This window comes from Aphelocoma coerulescens, chromosome 4 (genome assembly GCF_041296385.1).
Source record: "Aphelocoma coerulescens isolate FSJ_1873_10779 chromosome 4, UR_Acoe_1.0, whole genome shotgun sequence".
In the NCBI taxonomy this organism is placed as follows: Eukaryota; Metazoa; Chordata; class Aves; order Passeriformes; family Corvidae; genus Aphelocoma; species Aphelocoma coerulescens.
The window spans coordinates 33,066,073-33,090,982 of record NC_091017.1 but is presented as its reverse complement, the minus strand read 5'-3'; the positions used below and the strand labels follow the sequence as shown (position 1 = coordinate 33,090,982).

At 38.8% G+C, this 24,910-nt stretch overlaps 1 protein-coding gene across 5 annotated transcripts in view; it reads right to left on the bottom strand.

Annotated features, from left to right (window-relative positions):
• The window catches only part of FHIP1A (FHF complex subunit HOOK interacting protein 1A), a 117,353-nt gene extending 92,906 nt beyond the window's left edge, over nt 1-24,447 (bottom strand). For 3 of the 5 annotated variants that reach the window (XR_011150652.1, XM_069013477.1, XM_069013472.1), the window contains exons 1-2: nt 24,242-24,447; nt 23,887-23,975 (exon numbers count right to left, since the gene is read on the bottom strand). The gene's annotated coding sequence lies outside the window, so the exon portion shown is untranslated. Of the gene's footprint in view, nt 1-23,886; nt 23,976-24,045; nt 24,210-24,241 lie in introns of those variants that run through there. The other 2 variants (XM_069013474.1, XM_069013473.1) reach the window with 2 other exon arrangements.
• Between the last annotated feature and the right edge of the window lie 463 nt (nt 24,448-24,910).

Below are 24,910 nucleotides of genomic sequence, written 5' to 3'. Positions count from 1 at the left end.
TTTTATCAAAATGAAAAAATAATTTCTTTCTATAAACCCAAGATACACTTTCAACCTTTTTGTCATCTATCCATGCTATGCATCACAAAGATAAATGGCGATAAGTGAATGGAAATAGAATGGTGATAGACAAATGGAAACAGAATGGTGATAGATGAAAAATAGTCACACTTAGAAGTACAAGCAGCTTAAAGAGTACTTTGAGTATAAACATAAGCGTATGAGCAAGAAAATAACTACCTATACTCCACAGACAAACACAGCACACCCCTGGGGATAGGTTCCTTTTCTGTGAACACCCTCATGCTAATAACTGCAGGAGTCAGGAAAGGATGTAGAGTCAACTTGTGGCAACTAAAATATTTAACCACAAGAGACGTGCATTTACCTAACCACTGCTCTCCTGATTCACACAAAAAAGGGCACTGAAAACCTCTTAGCACTTAAGCAGTCTAGAAGATTGAAAATGTACACACACTGATCTCCTTTCAAAAGGATGTGATTGGAAGATCACAGATTGGGCTACTCCACCTGGGCAGCAATTTTGAGGCACAGAGGCTGACACCTGGCCACTTGCACAAATAAGACCCTATCTTTGCATTCTCTGCTCAGGCTGTGAGCATGCTGAGGGGAGGGGAAAATGGTGGCATCTTCTCACTCCTGATGAACGTAAGTGGGAATCCCACTTGCAGGGATCAGTTGTTCCAACAAATCCCCTATAGATAATTTAAAGACAATTATTCTACATCATGAGATGCTTACTACTTTTGTATGCTACTACAGAGAATTTTGTTAAGAGGCTCAACTAAGATAATATACCATACAGGTTTAAAATGTAAGATGCTAAAAAAAATCACCCAACACAAATTCTCTAACTTGATAGAAGGGGAATGGGATCTATGCCCTCCAAAAGTATCCAGCACCAGTCTTGTCTCAATTAAATTCAAAGCCCATACTGTTTCAGAACATTTAAGAACTTCTGTGGAAGCTAATAGTGACATGGTAAATGAAACATGCTGACAGAGCACCTTGTCTTACTATTAGTAACATGCTAGGCAATACAAAAAGAAGAACACATACATCTAAAAACTGCACCTACGTGACCTCCTCACTTTGCATTTTAGAAGATACAGATATAAGACACACTGCCCTATAACAGTTCAGATGTTTTTCTGGAGGACGTATTTGTAAGATAACCATGCAAACACTAAAAATATTTCCATTATAATAGGAAAAACCAAAGTATTCATAAAAGAGAATAAGTAACTCTGCTCCAGATTTTTTGGTTTTGGTTTGGTTTTGCTTTTTGTTTGTTTGAGGTGGTTTTTTATCATTTGGTTGAGGGTTTTTTTGTTTTGTTCCCCCCTCCACACTCAGGAAGTGCTTCAGGAAAAGCCACAAGTTCTGAACAGGCTCATTCACGATACTGATTCAGCTGCTGCATTGCCTTTCAAAAGTGACAGACCAGTTTTACCTCATTTCTTTTAGGAAAGCAATGCAATGGGACAATAACTTCATCTCCCAAATTAACTATTGTTAGATACCCAGCTCTAGGCAATTGGCTTACTCTCTGCAAGCACTTTATTCCTACCCTCCTACTAGTTTGTATTTCTCAAAATGCAGCATATTATTCACTTTGACTGTAGTTGCTTCCCACATGTTCATTCATCTTAGTTTGTCTCACTGGATTTCTTCAACTGCATCTCATTAAATAGCCTGAATTTTTCTTTCCAGCTGCATGCTAGGCTGACTTTCAGTGAAATGAAGGTAGATTTACACCAATAAAAGGAAAACAGAATGCAGTTGCATGGTCTTAAAGTTTAAGATGAAACAAAGCTTTCTAGGCTATGAATTTTAATACCCAAAGATTAGCAATTCATCTTCGTTTCAGTTGCATCCTTCTAGGACAAAACAGTTATCTAGAGAATCCCTGATAGGTATTTTACTAAAAGCATTGCTCCAAAAGATGCAGTGAAGGAGCAGAACAGTTCATGGCTCCCACAGGAACGAGGTCCTTATCCCATGTCCCACATCCCTGGCACACTTACACAGTATTTACTGCTCAGTTCACAAGGAAGTCAGTTCAGCAGCAGCTCCAGGAAAAGTAAAACAGAAGGGAGCAAGCCCATGTCACTGCAAACTGGGAACAGAGCCTGGGAAGGCTGTGCAGCGTCCACCCTGGACAGAGACTCCATCAGCTCTGCTGCTCCTAGAATTATTCCCTGATTTTTATTACCATAACTGCATATTTAGAGCCAACAAACCAGATTCTGAAGATTTAGAGACAGTAATTAATGCTGTGTTAGTTCTTCAGCAATAATCTTAGAATAATTCAAACTTACTAGCAGCAAACATGTTCAAAATATCACCAGAAACACCACATTCCAGGTCTCACCTAATTCTGAACTGACTAATGTAAGAGCAATATTCTCTGCCCTAGCAGCCACTGTACCTCTGGTAAGGGACACAAACTGATAAAGATGTAAAGAAATATTATATGAAACACTTGCAGAACTGGACAAAAATTCATTAGGTATACTGAATATGACCACTAGGGAAAACATTTCCAGAGATTAATCTCTTTTTGCAAATAAATTAATTTAAAAAATCATGATTTTTCTAGAGTAAACTTTTCACATTCTTTCCTCTGGAATTGAAAGTCATCTGGTTTCTCAAAGATTGCTCTACTGTTTTATTTCTCCAAAATTAAACCTTCGATTCTGCACTTAGCCAATTCCAAGTTAAGCATGAACCTTGGAGGCCAGCAGATCTTCTTGCATCTCACACAGCTAAAAGTAGGACTGGGCATCTCCCTACCTGGCCAAAAAGAAAAACAACCATGGAGATTGCAACTTCTCATCTATTCTATCCCACCCTCAAAGATTCTTGGCATGGAGGGAATCAATTCCAAAATGCATCTACTACAGCACCAGTAAATAGACTAGTTCCCACCTTAAAATGCACTTTGGTGTAGAGGTGACACAGTTTTGAAAAGGAAAACAGACTGATAATACCGCAGCCTTAAAATAAGGAGAGGAACAGGAAAGTTGTCCCTCTAAGGCATAATACTTTTCTGACTTGCTCCTGGGATGATGCCTACCATTACTTCCTTAATCCAAGCAAAATAAAGTTTCTGTCTTGCCATTCATAAATTGCAAAAAGTTATGTTGAAGTTTCTAAGTTGTTTTCAGAAGATAAATACTTCAATTACTTTGGCTTTTGAAAGATTTTCCCTGTGTCATGACCTTCATTAGGACTTGGAACTGAAAGATTTCCTTGGTTATCAAGTCCCCCTCATCTGTTATCATAATTTATAATCCTTCATAAATTGATGAGGCTCCAGCTTTTTAATGTTCTCTTGCATTCACTGAAGATACTATGACATTTCCAAAGCAGTGAACTATTAGTCCACACACTTTTTGCCCAGTATCATATTATAGCCTACTTACTCACTAGAATCACCCATAGAATGACACTATAGTCAGAGTGTTTTACGAGTCTATTTTTGAAATTAGAAGATAAGTAATTAGATCTTTAATGACTGTACTGCAACTTAAATGTTAAGGTTACTGAATTCACTGTAAAAACTTCATTACCAAAGCCTCTGAAAAAATGAATCTTTTGAAGTTGCAACTGGTTGCTCAAGGGTGTACCTGAGCAATTATATCACGAGGCTGAAATGAAGGTCCCTCTCTCCAGAACATCCTACAACAGTAATACTCAGCTGCCAGAGTGTAGAAAGCATATTTTGCATAGGTCACTTGATAATCTACAACATTTTAGAGATCATCAATGTAATTTCAACACAGAGAGAACAAACTCTCAACTCAAGCAAAGCCCATCAGGATGCAAAAACAATCAGCAAAACTGATTAAATATCAACATCCTGAGATAGAATTGTGGGGTAGGGGTTTTTTTAATGATGTTACATGTCTTCCCAGTATAACTGGGCAGCTATTAAGTGTGAACAACAACTATAAAGTGAAAAAAATGCTGTTGAACAAAATCAATATTAAGTGGCACTTACACCAAGTTAGTTTCTAGTACCCCTTTTTATATCTGAAGGATCCCAAACTTCTTCAGAGAGCTCTCAGATTTCAATTGATACAGTGATTAAACTGACTAACACCAACAGCTCTTCATTGGAACAAAATATTGATGTTGGTAAAGTAAATCCCAGCGTAGTGCCAATCAAGTCAAGGAGTTGCAGGAATTTTATCTAGAAGAACACCGACTCTTGGTCAAAGTTTCAATATTTCAGGTTAGCCTCCTGCTGTGGTAGGTTAGTCCCTTTAGCAAAAGATTCAAGCAAAGACATTCACATATTGTCACACACTGACTCTGTGCCACATCTAGAATACAGCAAGAGATTTTCCCCTCCTCTTGCATATTATGTTCCTACTAGGAGAGAGGCAAAAATCCCATGTGTTTCATAAAGCAGTTTCTGTGCAAGCTTCAAAAAAAAATCTTCAAATGAGACTAGCAGTTAGCTGCTCACCTTTGCAGCATGTGGAAACAGCCTACAACAGAACAGCTTGTGTATAAAATGCACTGCAGCACTTTACTGGAAGAAAGGGGAAGCTGTCAAAGTGAATGGACATAAAAAGAATACTACAATAAATCATATTGCAAACTACATGCTAGTTTCAGTAAGCAATGCATTATATGCATTATATCAGGCATGCATTATATTTAAATAATCACTTCCACCTTTTGTTGGTTAAGATAAGCTACAGTTTATTTCTGTTAATAGAGCCACAAAGTAGATGAAACAAGTATTCTGCTTAGCTTGCATTTTGCAAACTTGAGCATGTGTGTGGCAATGGAATAAATTACTTTACTCCCAGCCCATTTCTTCACTTTAAACCTCAAGCACTGCCAGAAAATCTCATTAATCTAATCTGGGTAGCAAAAAAAGGTTTATTCAAAATTCCTTTTTAATAATGTTATACTTGCAGTGTACAAATCCTTGTTTTAAAAGACAACAGAAATATTCAATGTGCATTTCAGAACATTGAACTTTATATGAAACAAAGGCCACAAATACTGCTTTAAAAAGCCCAACAGTACACTTGCAGTAGATGCAATTAATTTTTCATTAATCCAGTTCCATTTGTAGCAAACCAGAGTTTTAAATAATTCCCATTAATCCAGAAAATTGAATGACAATATACCTTCATAGCGCTGAAACATACAATACACAGAGTCCTTAAAAAAATTAAAATTAGTATGTGATACACAATTTAGACACCCAGAACTTGGATCTTGCATTCTCCTTCCTCTAGATAGCTCTTCTTCCCATCTCTGTTCCTGCTCAAGTGATAATTTGTGACAAATTACAGAACTCATTGTTACAGGCCATAAGAGTTACCAAAAGCACTGATGATTTTTAAAACAATTTTGAAAGAAAAAGACAAAACCCACTGAATTTATAGAATGGAAAGACTACTAAATAAGACCATGGACTGCAGGTGACCAGGGACACTACCATATGCTGGGACTATGCACATATTCTCCTGCCCCCTTCTCTCCCATCAACTCCTACTGTGAGGACAGCTCAACTTCAAAACCCTCAGTGATCCCCACTGCTCCATATACAACAAACACATCAAACATCTCCATTGCTTGTGTGATGAACAAGAAGCTTGTCTGACAACAGCTACAGAGAGGTTTCTATGATATGTTTCTATTCAACCCAAAGGATTCTAGCACTGCAAAACCAAAATCAAAACCTAATGAACATTTAGCCTTCCAATTCAATCTGTTCTTGCAGGCCTATATATTAACAGTGTATCTTACTCTTCTTCTCTTTCATTTCTTCTAAGTTTATATTTTGAAATAATAATGCACAGTCTAAAACCATTTAACTAATCAACACTAGCTTTACCTGAAAACCCTCTTTGTTTTAAAAAACATCAGGATCTAAAGAACAATGATGCACAGGAAAACGTGTCAATTGAAAATCTGATCCTTCGAGATTTTGTTCTACAATCTTATTTGGCATGAATCTGACTTTTTTCCTTCTAAGATAGCTGTAGCCACAATGGTGGGCTTTTCCTCCAAATTGAACATAAAACCGCTATGTTGATAATAATCAGTTTTATTATGAGAAACATAATCACTTTTTTCCTGGTTTGCTTTTTGTGGTTTCTTTATGTCTATCATAAAATCTCTGAATTTCTAACATCACATTAACCAAATATCCTCTATTCAGAATGGTTACAAATTCCCTTAGGTTTCATAGGGCTGCTACCAAGGACAATGTACACTGATTTAGTACTAAGGTGTAGCCAATTTTGAAACAATACCTACTTACCATGTTTATTTCCACAAGACCAAAGTTAAGAAAAACTGTTGACACTATGATCAGAAAACCAGTTGTACTTTTCTATCTCCTCATGCCAGTGGCCTCTATCCACCACTACACACTGCTAACTTCCCTGCACTGTGCTTAGTTCTTCAGGGCAAAATATGCACTTACCTAATTAAACTCAAGACACAAGCAATGACAAGTAAATCAAGATGGTTGGACAAAACATTCTTTATGACATACCCTGAAACTTTACAATGAATAGCTCACATTGTGTGATAAATACATGAGTTTTTTCCTTGTTTATCTTGAGCTGAGAAAGAAAAAATGTCTTATGCATTATGAAAGCCATGTATACATCTTTATATTCTGTGAACTGACAGGTAGATGTGTCCTTTACAGACCTCTCCCTCAGCATCACAGGGAGAGCAAATTTGTATGCTAGTGTATAGTGATGAAAGATTAGAAATCAGAACCATTTAAATTATTTATAGAACATCACTGGTTCCTCAAGAAGGCCATGCAAAGTAGCCTGTAACCAGCCCAAGGAATCCTATGAAAGAGTAAAATAATGTAATAGCTATTTTCTATTAACATTTTGTGAAACTCAAGGCAGTTTAAAAATTACCTACATCAGTAAAACGGGATCGTGCTCTATAATATTCATTTCAGATAACTGTCAGTAATCAAGCTTTTACTGGCTTGCTCCTAAGATCAAACTCACTGCTGAATGAAAAAGACATTTTTCTCCTCACAAGTCTGAGTCTTCACAATTTTTGTAATTTTTTTAATGAGAACAAACTCAAAACTCTACAAACTAACACCAGAAAAAAAAAAAACAACAACAACCAAAAAACCACAAACAAACAAAAAACCCCCAACACCACAACTCAAAAAGAATACAGCTGAAAGGAAACACGATCCTAAGATACTGCACATAAACTAATGGAGTTTTTTCACTTTGTGTCTTTGGTCATTCTGACATTCCAACCTGAATATATTAAAGTCTTACGCAGAAAAGTTTAATTGAAAACAAAAATTTATGGGAACATATTTGCTCCCAATGCATTAATATTTTCCAACAAAAACCACTAAGGATTTAATAACAGTTGGGACTAGAGTTGATAATCACAGAGACTTAATAATCTTAGACTAGATACTAAAGCTTTTATGTTAAGGAATTAGGGGTTTTTTTCATTGCTGCTGTTAGCTAGACCAATGGGAATTCAAACACGAGTAAAATTGAGGAGTTACACAAACACAGATTAGGAAGAAATGAGAACTAGAGAAAGACTTCACATCATTGTGTTGGTTCATGTCATGTCCTACCATTGGTGACTGTATTGCCTTTCCATTAGCATAACTAGATTTTAAGTCAGGGAAAGAAGAAACAGCCAAGTGAAAGCTTTACACTGCTAGAAATAAAGAGTAAGACCAGACTCTAGTTTAAATTAACAATTTTCTTTTGTTTTCTCTGTGGAGAAAGAAATAGAGCTCTCTTCATTGTGCAAGATGTTAAATTCTATTTCTACAAACCATCTGAAGAACTCTTACCTACAGCAACTGACTGACAAATAGTCACTTTGGCAACCAAAGCTGCTTCCATACAGCCACAGAATCATGGATTAGCTGTTGGGTCAGTACATGTAAAAGCTTATACTCAATAAATATTGGATAAGGTGCCATTAGTCTTGGGAATATGTAGTTCTTCCAGACAAACACCTTGCTAGCTGAGCTTTTAGACAAGGCTTGATATTCAGAAACATTTGAATGATCTGCATTTAATAAAACAGGTTTGCAACACTGTCAGTGTTGCCAACTGACTCATTCTGCTAGTGGAAACAATAATATACTCAATATTTAACTTGTCAAGCATCAGCCTATGTATAGCCCCTCATTTTCCTAAAGATACTTTGATATGATACTTTGGAACTTGTACAAACTATTACAGAGAAACCAGATGCCTCCCTGATCTTTACAGAGCAGTGTAGGTTATTATGAGAAGAATAATATCCTTGCTTTCTACTTGACAAAACAGTCTCCCATCAGCATCAAGAATTGCAACAAACTGCTGAAAGATGGTGCTCATTTTCATAAAGCAAGAGTTTGGTGGTTCAAAAACAACAAACAAAGCACAAGAGTTTACCAGACAGTTAATATTTAATTATAATCTACCAGCTATTTGTATTCGTGCTAATCAATTTGAAAGAACATCTGGGTATATAAAAACCAGGAACTAGTGGTTATTATGAAGTATCATTTCATATTTCTTCCCCTTTCTAATGTTGTTTGATTGGTATAAATGCTCTACGTGACACAACAAACACAACTTGGGAAACCAAACACACTGTCAAGTTTCCTGTGATTTCAAGCCTGTCTGTACTAATCCCAGTCTCATTTCACACCCACACATCAGGCTCCCTCCCTAGTTAGCTTGGGCTTCTCTTCTGTACCAACTTCCTTATGACAGTCCTGCAATTAACACCCACATCTACTCCCCAAATGATGCCAACTCTTCTATGAAACATTCAGGCTATGAAAACCACACCCCCCTTTCATGCTCTTTCATCAGCCCCTTCTGCAAACTGAGAATAAGCATCTCTTGGGGAGGTGACTCATAAGCGTTCATCCCTTTTCACATTGTAAAACATCTAATAAAACAAAGCACATGTACAACGTTGCATCAAGAACCAAATTATATTCGTGCTTGCAGATCAGGCTGGGGAAAAGACTTATCTGCATTTTTATCTGTCAGCTAACTAGTTTCAATGCAGAATAAGATGAAGGAAGATGATCCAATGACAAGCCAAAGTCTAGGACTTCTAGCCCTTATTCAGCTTTTGTTGTAAAAGGTTTTCTAATGTTTCTGTGCTCAAGTCTTAATATCAGATAGAGAATACAAGTGTTTCCTACTTCAACTCTTTTTGTATCCTACATTGTACCTCTTAAGAGTCAGGAGAAAAGAAAGAAAACATACATTCTTCAGATGACAAGCATTTCAATTATTTCATATCCCAAACAATAAGACAAACAATTTGGAGATATTCTGCAACAAACAAAAAAGAAGAGGAGTCTTGCCAGCTCGAGAAAATCCTGCTGTACAGGCTGTTGGATTCTCATCAATGTGCTACTGGCAGCCTGCCTCTGACTTACAGGGTATAGAGGTCACAATACATTTTTTGTTCTCCAGAAGTTATGGGGCACTGAAAGACAGCTAAAGCACCTTTGATAACTGCTGTATATTCATGTCACATGTAAGCAATTACTGTGGTTGCCACAGGAGTATTACACAATAGTTACACTGTACAGGTGTGAACACAAACAGAAGAAACATTGACAGGACGCTCCAGAGCCCATGGTGTCTAAAGGCAGCTGAGTGCTACTGGAGACTCCATCAGGCAACTGAAATAAAACCAAAGTCTCAAGCTTACTTTTCACAGGATGGGTGTTCGTACCACAAAAACTGATTGTGACACCCAGCACTCCAAATAGAAAGCTCATGGCTCAGCAAAGAGACTTCTGTTCTGAACTACCTATTACACACACACACTCTTATCTTACTTGCAATTAAAGCATGTCAACAGGTCAGCAAGGAAAAATCGGCTCTGGCAGCTCTTTCCATTTGGTCAAAAATCTAGACTTAAAGTTTCTTCAGCTTTCAGCAGCATTCAGCTTTCCACTGCAGACAAGGAAAGGCAGAGAAAATAGAAAATTATCATTCTCTATTAACAGAAATCTGGCAGTTAAAGAACCGAGAAGGAAAAACCTCCATCTTAAAGACAACAAGCTGATAAAATCTCAAATACTCAGGAGAAGCAGTAACCCAGCATATTTTACAGCACAAGACACATCCACACAGACAAGCTCAGAGCCTCCAGGCCTTTCACCAATACCTCACTGAGAAGCCCTTGAAAACATCAAGGGCATCATCAGCTAAGAGCCCACACCACTGCAGAAGCAATCCGTATTTGCCTTCACTGCTGCCTTCTGTTCACTGCTGCAACTCAAAAACACTTGCATCCACGCTGCAACCCAAAAACACTCATGCATAACACACTGAATAAGTCTGAAGCAATTAAGAAACTGTTCTGGCTAAAAAGTAACCACTGAGGAAAAACAAAACACAGAAGCAGAAGAAAAGTGGTATTACACCGAATATTAAAGCAGGCTATGTTGCCAAAAAGCTGATTACAAAACTCACTTTTCAGACAAGAAACGCATCTTGTTAAACAAGCTAAACACATGCAAGGGAGAAGGAGAAACCCACACCTTTCTGTCAACAATGAAGTAACTTATATTAAATTTATATTTGACATGTAACAAGGCTGCACACATACAAAAAAATGCAAGAATGAAAAGGCTGTCTATTCATTTACACAGTGCTTAGCATTCAAAATTGATTTCACAGACATCCTGCTAACCTGACAGAAATTCCTCCAGACTACACAAATTAATTCAAAACAAAGAGGTTGTTATTTTTTTGTGTCTTATAAGCAGGGAGGTAAAACTCTGAAAGTTCGTTATGCTGAAAGGAATCTTGCAAAAGTTAAAAAAGTATATACATCAAGGGAAAAAATAATTTTTTATATAAACATAGTTTTTGACCGAGAACTCATAGTTTAAAACAGGTTCTTACACAGCTTTCCCGTCAGGGAAGCATGAACAAAACAGCCAAAAATTAAGGGCTTATGGGAAGACACTGTTTTTATATTGCAAATATAACATTGTTTTGGTACATGCTAGACTAGATGACCCCAGAGATCCCTGGCCATTTCATGCTCCTGAATTTTAGGAATGATTGTATCAGGTTCCTCCACAGATGCAACTAGAAATTTCATATGAGACTTCTAGCGTAATTTCCCCCTCTATTAAAACAAAGAGGCTGTCCTAAAACCTAGCCAATTTCCAAGTGAAATGATAACAGGGTCAAGCTATCCTCCAGATCATCTCTAAAATGTTTCCTGTAGTAAAATACTGTTCACAGAATTCTACCTCACTAAACCATGCTATTTTTAATATACTTTCTTATTACTCAAAATAATTGCAAGTGAGGGCCCTAAAGAAAGGAGATTTCTCCATAATTTGTAATTAATACTAACTTCTCTCCTGTCTGTTTCATACATCCATCACATCTGGTCATAAAAATAAGGTTCCAAGTTTAATTTGTTAAACACAGTCTCTCTGTTTTTGTTTTGCTGTATCATTTATCTGGGTAAATTTTCAAGTGGAGCCTATAATTATGTTCTTGACCAGACTGTCCTTTAGCTTAAACAATTATTTTCTCCCTTGGATTATCCTCTTTAATTTGTAGCATAGCTTAAAAACTATTGTCATATGCATAACAAAATAGATATAGTCTAAATGATGTACTCCTCTTTGAGGTTTGCAAGTTGATCAGCCTGGTATTTTTATTTCCTTTTACTACACATGAAATAATCCATCAGAGGGAACAGAAAAGAGGAACAGGGAATAAAAAATTTAGAAGAGAAATTGCCCCTACCCAGAGTCAAAACTAAAGTCCAGCACTAAATATAACTCACAGCCTCTCTAGAAATCATTGTTTTCAGCAGATGTGGGAAAGGATTATGCAATAAGCATCTACGGAGGGGCTTCAAGTGAACAGAATTAAGTGGGCATGGGGGGAGGGAAAACCTCTCAGCAAATTTGTTTTAAAAATTCCAGCGTGCTTCCATCTAAAAATAATCTTTTATCTAGAACCACAAGCCTGAAATTGAAAACTGGTATAAGAGACTGAAACCAATGAAGAGAGAGAGAGAGAGACAGAGCCAATGAAGAACAGTCACATGAGGGATAATCCCATTTCTGACACGGCTAGTGCATGTTTTCAAATAAATGCTTAATAAAAAATTACACAGTGGTGCCATATTATCCAAACTTATTCAGTGTTTCAGCTTCAAAGTCCTGCAAGACTGACTCACTGAATCTTTGCTACTACTACTGAGGCAGTAAAGAAAATCACAAAGGTCTATTCTTTTGTAGGCTACAAAGTTCTTTTGCAGTCTACAAAAGATTTCTCTATGATATGCAGTTAATGTGCAGGTTTTAGACAGAAGGCATTCAGAACATGGAATAATTCCCTGACCAAAAATATGTAAAAAAATCTGAATCTGAAACCTTAGCATCAAGCTACGGAAAATTTCCAGAACCTAAGTGTGTTTAGTTTCCCAAAAAATTTGGAAAAAACCCCTAAAACCCACACAGACACCCCTTAGGTTAGAGTGCAAAAGAAGACTCAGTCTAGTACAGGAAAGAACAAAAATTTGAATAATTTAGCAAGTTCCAATTTTGAATCATCTTTTTAAATATTATTTTTAAAGCTGTAATTAAAGAAGCATAGTGATAATTGAACAGAGAGCTTCCTGTAGTTGTGGCCCAGGAGAGTCATATTAATCACGCAGTATCACCAGTTCAGTATTGCCAGATAGGAAACAATACATCCTTATCTCCAGAGAGCATTGACACTGGAATCTCTTTCTAGGCACTGACAAACCATTACTGCCAAGCACAGTCTTGCCTTATGTAAGATTCTTGGAGGAGCAAATATTCTGCTTTTGCATCAAATACACAGCTTTTTAAAAGCAGGCAACATAGGCACCATGTATAATAACGTATAACCATGTATAATAATACACATCTGCAATCTGTATCCTGGATGGTAAGGAGGGGAACAGAGGGAGAGGGAGAAAATAAAAAAAGGTTCTGCCTTCTCATTTCTGAAAATTGAGACAGGTGAGGAAAATATGAAATGGTATGAACCAGATATGAAAACACTATATTTTATCTAATATTCTCTGTCTCACGTGATTGTTACAAATTTTATATAGTATTTTTGGATCACACTATTCATATGAATCATATGATTCATAATCATAGGAATATAAGAAAAAATATATATCTCAGCTCACATTGCTTGGATAGCCTGAAATTCTGTCCTAAAATGGGCGTGGCAAGGCACGTATATCAAAAAGCTTTAGAACATAATCAGTTCTTATCAGTACCCTTCATGAATTAAGATACTCTACTTTGTATCTTGAGATCATCAAATCGTAACACACTGCAGTTTTCAATGTTTCTTCAGGCCACCGCAGAGAAGACTGTCAAACTTTCTTTTAACAGGCAGGCTACCAGGGCATTCTCAGAATGGCAAAACCCTTTTCAAGGATTTGTACATTCTCTCTCTCTCCCCTCCTTTTTTTTTTTTTTTTTTTTAAACACAATTAATTTTGATCTCAGGGTTATACTGCATTTTATTTGTGATGGAAGTTGTCCTTAGAGACTGTATCACATCCCATGCATCTTAACCTACACCACTACCCAGGCTAGATACTATGAAAGATGCATAGCTTTGTGGTTTGGGAAATTCAAATTGCTTTCCTTATCTTTCCCCTTCACGTGAAAGCCCAAGAAAATAATCCTAGAAACCATAGTCCACAGATACATGAATGAATACAAACACTCCCAGTAGCAATAGATGCCATTCAAAACAGCAGATGGACTTTAAAATATTAAGAGAGAAGTATGTTCCGGTTTCATACATGCATGAATTAAGATAACAAACACATTATAGAGGTGATACCTCCTGGGAAATTTCCCTCTGTGAATAACAAACCAGAAATCTTCTAAACTGCTAATTTCACATAAAGATGTGGCTATTTGCTTTTGATTTAAAGGTCAGCTGACACCACAGGACTTCCGCAAATCTTTATTTTCCTTCACCTACACACAGTTTTGCCCAATAACATGCAACTGAAATTAAAACCTTTGTTTAACGTCACTGTTTTTATCCCTATCATTTGGACAAGAAATCTCACGCAGTGAAGAGCCCCTGCTGTTCTGGGCTGTTACTGGACAATTAATTACAGAAAAAGAATTAGCGTACTCAAATAAACACAGGCTACAAGGGCAGCACAACAGAGAGTTGTTTACAACATACAGCAGATTACAGGAAAGAGTTTTCCAAATTTTCACTAGCACAAGCTGATTAAGTCTGCATGGCAGAGAGCAGGCTAGCACAGGTCTGGAAGCAGTAAAACCCCAGTGCCTTGGATGCAACGCCATACAAATATGACAAAATTGTTTTCAAAGCTAATCCAGGATCTTCACACCCCATTTCCTTGTACTCCCTGTTCTAGGATTTGCTGGGTATAGGCATGCTCACAGTCATTTTTTCATGTTGTTATCTCTAACAGGGAGTACTTTTCAACAGCCACAGCACTGGGAAGCTACAAGTCTTCCCCATCTACTCCAAGCAGATGGAAAGTGAAAAAAAAAAAAAAAAAAAGAAGCCACAACAGAGAAAGAGGCATAATGTTTCGATATCTTCTGGATCCTCCTTGTCAGTTGAAATATAAGAGTAGAGGTACCAAGAAAGTGAATTCTCAGTACTGTGCTCTCCCTGGATTTTACACATCATGCTGCACCACAGTAACCATCTCCATTGTGCACTCAAAGGATAAAAAAAATCACCTCCAATTACCTTTTTTTTTTTTCTTTTTTTCTTTTTTTCTCTTTTAATTACTTTTTAATTAAATCCAGCTTCAAAATATGACACTGCATCAATATTGGCTGGGAAGATTACTTCATTTAACTTGCAGAACATAATTCTATTTACACATATGTGATGCAGACACAGGATCCCACAACAAGAACTGGAAAGGTCCTTAAGGTTAACTGAAGCACGCCTCAGGGAGAAGCATTTGGTCCTTCTAGCCTTCTCCGATTGCTCCCATCAACCAGAAGGCAGAAATTACTTTAAAGCAGCCTTGATGTGTTTGAAATAAGAAACTGTGCTACAGGGTTTTGCAATACAAACTTCAGTCCCAACCTAAGAACCAGCTCTATTCTAAATAACCCAAAACCTTTTCTAAGAGCAGAATTCAATCATTTTGTGACAGTATCTTGGTATGATATTCTCTAATTTTACAATTCTATAGCAATGCTGGCTCCTGTTATTCTTATTGTCCACTCAAATACATAAATCCTTCATATATATATATATATATATATATATATATCTAAAAAAAACCTCTCACCCATAAACAAGCACACTATCTCATGAGTCCATTTCTAGGGAAAACAATGTTTTTCAAGCAGTTTAGCATTTGCCCACAGTCAATTCATCCAGACATTCTTTAAGAAGAATGAAGTTTTGACAGCTTCTATTACAGAGTTTCTACCAGAGACCTACAGCTCCTCTTCTGTTAGCATTTTGGAAAAAGAAATTCTATTAGTCTAATGGCTTAATCTTAAAAACAAAATCATATGGGCTACTGCTTATTTCTTTGTAATCTTCTACTGCTTTGGGAGGGTTTAATTCCCAAGAAAAACACAAGAACAAATAAAGATAAACAACTGAGACTACAGTTGCTCGTTTCCACTTGCCCCTTGCCCTGACACCTGTACAGACACTACAATCGCTCTTCTCAGTGGCACAGTGTTACACATACCCTCCATGAGTTAAGTAACTGCAGCAGCTCAAGGATTACATCAGCCAGCCCTTACCCTTTCAACAGTGCTTCTTTAAACACTTCAAACTTAAACGTACCTAACTGCTCTAAAACTCACTCTTTCCACACACCAGCTTAAGGTTTTAGCACTTGCCTTGGACATCATGTTCACCTCCAAGTCCCAGTATATTTTATTAGAGCTGAGGTGAACAAACAAAAAAAGACCTCAGCCTGCTTTTTATTATCTGTCCACAGTTCCACTCATCAAACAGGAGCAAACCTCCTCTTTCTTTTTACTAACTTTATATTTCTATAATGATTTCTCATTATTCTGAGTTGGCCATTCTGAATGTTGCATTCTAATTAAATGTGTGTGTGCTTTATTTTCACTCCTGTCCTTGGCAATCCAGCTGGGAATTCCTTTCCCTCCTTGTGTTTGATGCTGAAGAGCTCACTAGTAGCCAAGCCAGTCTCTCACTACTTTTCATATTTTCCTCCATGAAAGAATAGTTTCAATTTCTGCCATTAATATATGCCACAGACTCCAATATTCCTGTTTCTGAATAAATAATATTTTTATCTCAGAATATTTGAATGTACTTTGACATTGTAACTGATGAGATCACACTGTCTCCTTCCACCGAGCCCAATGCCAAGTGCTCCTGAAATGCTGCTGTTGACTTGATGCCTCTTTTAAATCTGAACTGTTGTCACTTTACATGTTTGCAAAACAAATGTACAGTAGTAACAGAATATGCCTTGCTGCCAATACAATAAAATTTTATCCCCCTCACTACTACTACTACTTTAAAATCAAACAGTAATGTTTCACCTACTGAATTGTGACACATGTACCTGCTATGGTAATGATGCAATGCACACGGAGTACTGAATTTAAGCCATGCATAGTTTATCACTTCCTAAACTGATACAACATACGTGAAATGGGAGGTATTGCTATCATGTTAGAATTTTAAATTATCAAGAGGACGAATCAGGTAACATGTCATTCACCTTTCATTCATTTAACTTTTTAAGATGTATCTGCACACAAATTAATTCAAATGCTGCCGAATTTCACTGAAGGCTAATGGGAAAAGTTCATGCAAATACAAGCCCCAAAGTCTGCTAATAATTTATTTTTCCTTATAAGTAAAGACTAAAAGAAACATTAATACCTGGAAAAGAGTTCAGATAGCTTCTACAGACACCTAAAGTCAAATAATTCAGTTGATTTAACTAAGCTGATTTGAATGTCAGGAGAAACAAGGGCTGTGTGCCCAAACTTTGTCTACTCCCTCAGCTACAGAGGTTGATCTAACAAAGAGCATTATCGCTTCCTTTGACCTTTATCTCTAAATCCTTAATGTTGGGTTAATGTTTCTGATTTACTCTATGTCACTAGCACATAGTGTTAAGTTACTAAAAACACTACTAGCAAAAGATATGTTTCCAATAAGCATGCATTATAAATGCAGTCTTTGCTAAACTGCCTTAGTTGTTGCTCTCTGAATATTTAATTTTATTTTTTCTAACAATAAAGGTTCTTGTGAGAAGAAAAAAAAGTTCTCCAAGTCCAAGGATTCCACTGACATCCAAGCAAAACAAACCCAGCCCTATCTAGCTAAAGGAAATTTTGCAAAAGCATCTCAATACTACTATATGTTCCACTTAACAACACTACCAAGTCAGGAACCCATAAGCACTGGGCTGTTGCTGGCAAACATCACCCCTGTAAAAATCATGCCAGCAAACTATGCTGAAAGCAGATGCAACCACTGACAGCCATAAATACCACTGCGTTATCTGGCAGCCAGTTTATGGAAATATCTTTCAGTGTTGTTCACACTGCTGGGACCAAAATACTAAGAACAGAATCATTGTGAAGGCAAATCAGTTTCTGCCCTCCATGTTTTTCCTCCAAAATATACTCTTACTTCACAGGCTTCTCATCCTATGAATATGTTTCAAGAAGCTGATAAAGAACTTTCTAACTGTTTACCTGAAACCACTTCAAGCAGGCAAGCATAATTAATCTTAATGCAAGTCAGCAATTCAGAAAGGAAATTATCCTGTTACACCTATTGCTGACTGTGTGTTCTTATGTGTTCTCTGCTTCCGTGTACCGAATGGCAAAATGGCCAAGGGAAAAAAAAAAAAACAAACCACCATGTCAAAGCAACAAGGTAGCTAAATCCACTACTTCCTTGAAACTCAGTCACAATATGACTGGTATTCCCAATCCATACCAAAGGCATTCCAAGGACATTTGGGTGATTTGAGAACAACATCGGAGCCAAAAGAAAAAGCAGCAAGAGCAACATACACTTTTCTGAAGATCTTTATGGTTTGCTGTAAAATTTTTGGCTGCTTAGCACCTGTTGTCACTGTACCTTGGTCAGGCACACAAGGCAGAGAAAGCAGCACAATTCTAATTCCATTCACAGAGAGGAACAGATGAGATCACATTGCAAAACAAATCCACATTGTGCTGTGGTTGGGGGCATGCACTTCTTGCAAAGTCTAGCATTGGAAATCAATGCATTCCTCAAAAGGGGAGATAAACTTTTGACCTCCATAGGTTTCCTTACATGAATACTGAATTTATAACCCTGAACTAAAACACATTTATGGCACAAATGAAGCGTAAAAGTGCCACAAACGTGCAAGGAAGAAACAGCACAGTTCTGTTTAGTAAGGGCCATGGGTCCAGTGTAACAGTGTACTGATGTTTCACCTTCAACTTGTAATTATGAGAGGCACACCTCCCTTCTCAGGCTCCCTTCTTCCCCTGTATGTTTAAGGTATACATGCTTACAGAAGCACTACTCTTAATGTAATGCCAGTACAGTGATGAAGCAGAAAACCAAACTATCTCTCCCTCTCAGTTTTGCTGTGTTAGGGCAGGAGCCTGCCACAGCAAAATGAGTTAACACAATTCAATAAAAACCTATGCTACTTTTTGGACTTGGCTGCACAACAGCAACTTTTTAACCACAGCACTCTCAGTCGTGTAAAAAACCTGAACATCTGAAAATAATTTAGTTATTACAATTCTATTAACTGCTAATTGTTAATAAAACTAACTCAAAAGTATAATATTCTATTCCCTCCTGCTCAACGGTATCTGAGGTTTTACAAAAGATTTTGTGAATGCAAGTGGGATTGATTCTTCAGCAGTTTAACTCTTCAACTGTTAGCCAACAGCTAAATTTAAGTTACAATCTAAAGGTTTACTGGAATATAAGGACTGTCAATACTTTACAGATTTTATTTTTTTCACAGGCATTAGGAAATCCTTCCAACTGTGAGCTTGTTCGAGGGCATCATTTGATCAGTTCCCCAGGCAAACTCCACTATTGCTAGAATAGTCTTTCTATATAAAAATTTTCACAGAAAGAAATCCTACCCTTCACCAATATACAATACAGGCAACTTCCAAAAATGAGCTAGAAACAGAATGATAATGGGCACAATTGTCTTTCAGTAATAGTTATTTATGCAAAGAATCTAGCACATTTTTATTACCACACAGCTTTCCTGTCTTTAAAAACAAAAAACAACGGACAAGTTCTTCTAAGGCATGCAAATGTTTAAATAAAAAAAACGTGTCTGTCATATGCTTGGAGACTGCAGTAGAGGTACAAGGGGAGAAGACATCTGACTGTGCTTCTAAAGCTAAATGGCAAAAACTACATGATAAGAATTTATCTCATACTTTTAGAACTAATCTAGCCATGCTTTGTATGTTCTCACACAAAAAGTAGATAACACCATGCTCATTATGATTAGACCAGAATTAACTGTCATGGTCTAAAATTACTGTACACGTAGGCAACTCAGTATTGCATCAAAATTTGACCTTTTTTAATGAAAAAAGAAAAAGAAATAAGTCACTGATTTCCCAGTAACTCAACACCCATGGGAAGCCAGCAGCATTTGAAACAGAATAAATTTCAGGGCAAATTTTCCTACCGCTAGGAAAAGGTGCTACATTTGGTTCAGAGATAATCTGAGTCAAAGTCCCAACTACATGTTGGGCCTCCTGCATGCAGATAGCTATGCTTGTGTCATGTTTCCAAATCTTCCCATTAATTAAAGGTAATCCCACTTGATATCATAGGCAACACATTCTTAGATTATGTCTTCACATGCCTTGAGCCTATATCACCACTCTTACCAGCTCTTATCTTACCTGCCCTGTTTCAATTCCACATGGAATTGCCTGACCTGGATATGTCCTTCAGGATCACTTTTGACAAGCATTTTTTGGCCACATGGCTTGACATGCAAAGCTTTCTTATCATACCATCAATGAGTCCTTGACTGAGAGATATCTACCTGTAATAATAGGAAGTCTTATGATCAATGCCTACAACCAAAAGTAAGGGAAGATGCATTCCCAAAGCTCCTCAGTGTTCATAACACTAACTTCAGCTGGTGAATGCTTTGTTACCATCACAGCACCTCCACAGTTAAGTTGACACTTTAAAATGTACTGGCATGTGTATACAAGTATTACAAGGGAGTGATATTAAGCCAGAAGCACTTATTGTTGTATGCATTCAGAAGTGCATTCAGAACTGTTCTTTTAATTCATTAGGTTCACAGAATCATTAAGGTTGGAAAAGACCTGAACACCACCATGTCAACTAAACCATAGCACCAAGTGCCACATCCAGTCATTTCTTGAACACTCCCAGGGAAGGGATGGTGACTCCATCCCTTCCCTAGGCAGCCCCTGCTAATGCTTAACCACCTCTTCAGTGGAGATGTTCTTCCTGACGTCCAGCCCGAACCTCCCCTGGCACAGCTTGAGGCCATTTCCTCTCATTCTGTCACTGGCTGCCTGGGAGAAGAGACCAACACACACCTGGTTACAAGCTCCTTTCAGGCAGTTGCAGAAGGTCCCAAGCCTCTTCTCCAGGCTACACACCCCCAGATCCCTCAGCCACTCCTCATAGGACTCGCTCTCTAAACCCTTCACCAGCTTCACTGTCCTTCTCTGGACATGCTCCAGAACCTCAATGTCCTTGTAGTGAGAGGCCCAGAACTGGACCCAGGACTTGAGGTGCGGCCTCACCAACTCGACCCAGGTCCAACTGACCTGCTACCCATGACACAATGAAGTCCTAGCTCTACTTTCCAAATAAATTAATCAGATCAGGAAATGGCACTGTTTCTTGTAAGCTGTTTGCCTGAGTTTTTAAAGATACAGACATTCTTACAGGACAGCCATACCAGCATCCACTTACAAGTCTTCATTTGGCCACTACGCTGTATTGTAAAAAGGACTGAAAAAATTTGAGGATTTCTAGGTAACTCATGCCCAAACTTTTAACCAGTGCAGACCTTTGTAGCCTCTTCTGGAAGCACCCCAAGATTGTATGTCTTTACTCAATACTATCAGAGCATTAAAAGTGCAACCATAACATACCAAAAGTATAGGCATCTGCTGTTGTGTACTGAATTACCTGAAACACACCCAAAAGTAGGTCACAAAAAGCACTATTTTGTCAACAGCCTTCCTTGACTGCCCTCTTTCCTGGCAATTATTCATATGGGGATACAGCATATGACTGTTTTCTTGGGGTTGCAGCTATTTAGTATAAAACTCATCTATCCCATTAGGCTGAGAAGAGACCATAAGTGAGGTAACAATGCCAAGCCAGCATGTCTGAGTAGAAGAGTCTGAGAGTTTAAGTGTCTGTAAACCAAAATACAGCTATAAAATTGTTACTAAAAATGATAACTGGAACAAGAGGTCAAAAAAGCCTTGTTCTTAGCAGCATATAACAAACACTACAAACATACCAACTACACTAAATATGCCATGAGAGAAAGAGAGAGAGAGAGAACATATCTCTCTCATGTTTGAGCGAAACTACTGCTCACAGTAACATCGGATCAGGACGTGGAGAACTGCATCCTCAAAAAGTCAAGTATGCTACTCAAACATTATAGAACTAAACAAGATTCCCATCAGACTAATTAAAATTTGGAGGTCTTTTGCAATGAAACCATCTTCAGGCATCAAAAAACAGCATTTATATATAATAAATTAAGTTATTCCAGGGAGGAACAGCACCACTTGTGAATAAATTCTTTGTTAAAAAGAAGTCTTAAACTGATGTGTATCAAAGTAATCTCAATAATCCTTCAATGTACAGTTTAACAGAGAAACATGCTTCAGAGTTTGAGAGTCTGTAAATCTGAAGACTTAAGCCTGACAGGCATCAATGCATCTTCTTGAAGAGAAAACATAGCTATAGATTTCTAATACTCAGTCTCATGCCAGGATCAAATAAAACCACATTAGCAGCAGTTTCACCAATTTTGATTCTCTCGGCTTCAGATGTTATGAATGTTTGTAACCCATTTAGAGGAATAAAAACCCAAAAATAAAACAAGAAAAACAACCCAAAGCCAAAACCCTTACGGAGGACAATCCAGTTTTTACCAGCACCACCACCATATCATGTAGACACATTGAAGTTTAAAGAAAAAAAAAAAGGAAACTATGTACATAAAGCTAAGTTTCTTCCATGGGCTTTGTCCACACATTTTTCATCATTCTGGTAGGATTCACTTCTTTTTCAAAGCACACATCGTCCATCACCATGGGTCAATAAACAGACTAAAACAGCTGTTAGCAAAAGTCAGTTGCAAACATTTGTTTTGATTGAGACAGGTAAGAGGAAAAGGCATCTGGATGTTCCACAAGTTTCCAAGTGCCATCACACATCAATATCTCACTGGTACAATCTCACCCTCTACAATTATTTATACTTCACCTTGTAAATTGTAAGTTTTTCTGTCTTTCCCTTCTCCCTTTGACCTTCCATGTTCATTAAAGCAGAGCCAGAGAGGAAGAAACAAATTACAGCATTAGGTCCTAATTCTTAGATTAGTTTCAGATCAGGAGGACTCTTGAACACACACACCCCAGCGGAAGTAAAGCACCACAAATAATGTGAAAACCCTAATTTGACATCACTCCTTCAGGTATTACAAACCCTTCCAATTAACATTTTTTCTAAAAGGTATACTTCTAGAAATTATGATATAAAACCAGCACAAGGCAGAAACATGGGTCTGTACTGCAGGACCTAACACTATTGCCCTATTGGTATTTATGAGAGATCTCTTTGAATAGAGGCTTTATTATCACTACCTCTTCTCTCTGAAAATGAAAATAAAATTAAAACATAATGCTTTCCCGCTAAGAAGATGAGGCCCTAGATCCTTCTTACTACTATAAGAGAGAATAAAAACACTGTTGTACTAAAGGAAAATGCAACTGTAAACTCCTGCACAGCATCAGTTTCACACTGATAAACAGAAAATATCCAGGCAGAGAGGACACTGGCAGATTCTGAAGTCACATTCAGTTCAATTAGAAGTAATAGGGTGGCATATAAAATTACACAATCATTTTTATGCATTTTTTCTTCTTATCGCCATCATATGAGATATGTTAATGCTAATCAGAAAACCAAACAAACAGGCCAGGGAAGAGAAAAACCAGACTGGAATAAAAATCTCCAAATACTGTCAAGTGTGCCTTAGCCTTTCTCAGTTACAAGAGACCACATATGCCCCAACCTGGCAAACTCCTATACTGGCAGGCTGGCCCTATGCACAACGTCCTACCAGACAGTGGGCATCTGCCAGCACCTATGTATTTGTCCATATGGAGCAGTTCAAGCATGCCGAGTTGCTACCAACACCCTTGAGTGACAGAAAGGTTCACATGACCTTGCTAACAGCTCCTCAAAAACCAGAGAAAGCAGCATAGCAATCACTTTGTCAGGGCACGCTGCCTTCTCCAGTTACCAGGGCCCCTAAGTTGCCGAGACCTCTACTTTCCTTTGGCATCCAAAGCAAATACCAAAACAGCCTTCAGTGATTCGGTGAGTGACGCAACGACAAAGAAATAATCAATGTTAATTAGCCTGTTAAAACAGAAGTCCGAACCCAAACTGAGCACTCATGCACAGGGTCACGTGAGTGACAGCCCTACGCAGGAATACCTGGCACTCTGTAAGGCGCCACACTTGTGAGGAAAAAACCTTCCGGAAAATAAAAGCGCGTATCCCATGCTCTCACCTCGGCACTCGCCCGCTCATACAGCCCTGCGCGAAGCCCGGGTCCTCTCTCTCCCAGAAGTTTGCGACCAAAGCTGCCCAAGGGTCGCCCTACAAAGCAGCAGCAAAAAAGCCGAGCCAAAAAGATAAAGGGGATTAAGCGAGCATTACTTCCACTGACCTATATACCGCCCTCAGCCCACGGCGGCCCTGCGGCAGACGGCAGCTGCTCGGCCGGGGGGGACACTGGCCTGACAGCCCTCCCCGCCTGGCGATGAGGCCGAGAGGCGGCGCGACACCTCTGAAACTCGGTCCGGGGCCCGTCCCAGCCACCGCCGCGCCCTCACAGCTCCCGCCCCGGGGGGATCAGCCCCTACCTGGCGCGGGCGGCGGCGGAAAGTTTCTCCGGGGAGGGGCCAGGCGGGCTCCACTCCCTCTCCGCCGAAACCACCAGCTCCGGGAAGGAAGAAAGAAAGGAAGGAAGGAAAGAGAAAGGGAAGGAGGGAGGGTGGTGGCCACCCAGGTGAATCGCCGTCCGCGACAGGACAGCGGGGCCGCTGTTAATCCCTCGGACGGGAGCGCCCTCACGCCCGCCCGCCCTGAAGGCTCCGTCCCCTTAGGGCGGGCATCTTGCCCCACGCCCCCCCCCCCGCTCCCTTACAGCGGGCGGCCCCAGCTCGGCACCGGCCGCCGAGTTTGTGTAAGTGGGGCCGGGCTGTGAGTCAGAGCGGCAGGGAGGAGCGGCGACCTGCCGGGTGAGGCCCGGCCCAAGGCGGCCCCTGCCGGGCAGGCGCCCGCCCGGAGACGGTGCGGGGAATAGACCCCGACTTTAGAAATGATGAGCCTGCAATTAAGAAAGCTTCCTGGCATCTCGGCCTCCCTACATGGAAAACCCGCAAGCCAGAAGTACCATTTTAAATCTATCCCGATCTTACGAATGAAAATTAGAGGTAGTTCCCTAATGATACAAGCTGCAAGGTGATCAGTGGGCTGGAGCAGCTTTCCTCTGAAGAGAGGCTGAGAGAGCTGAGATTGTTCAGCCTGGA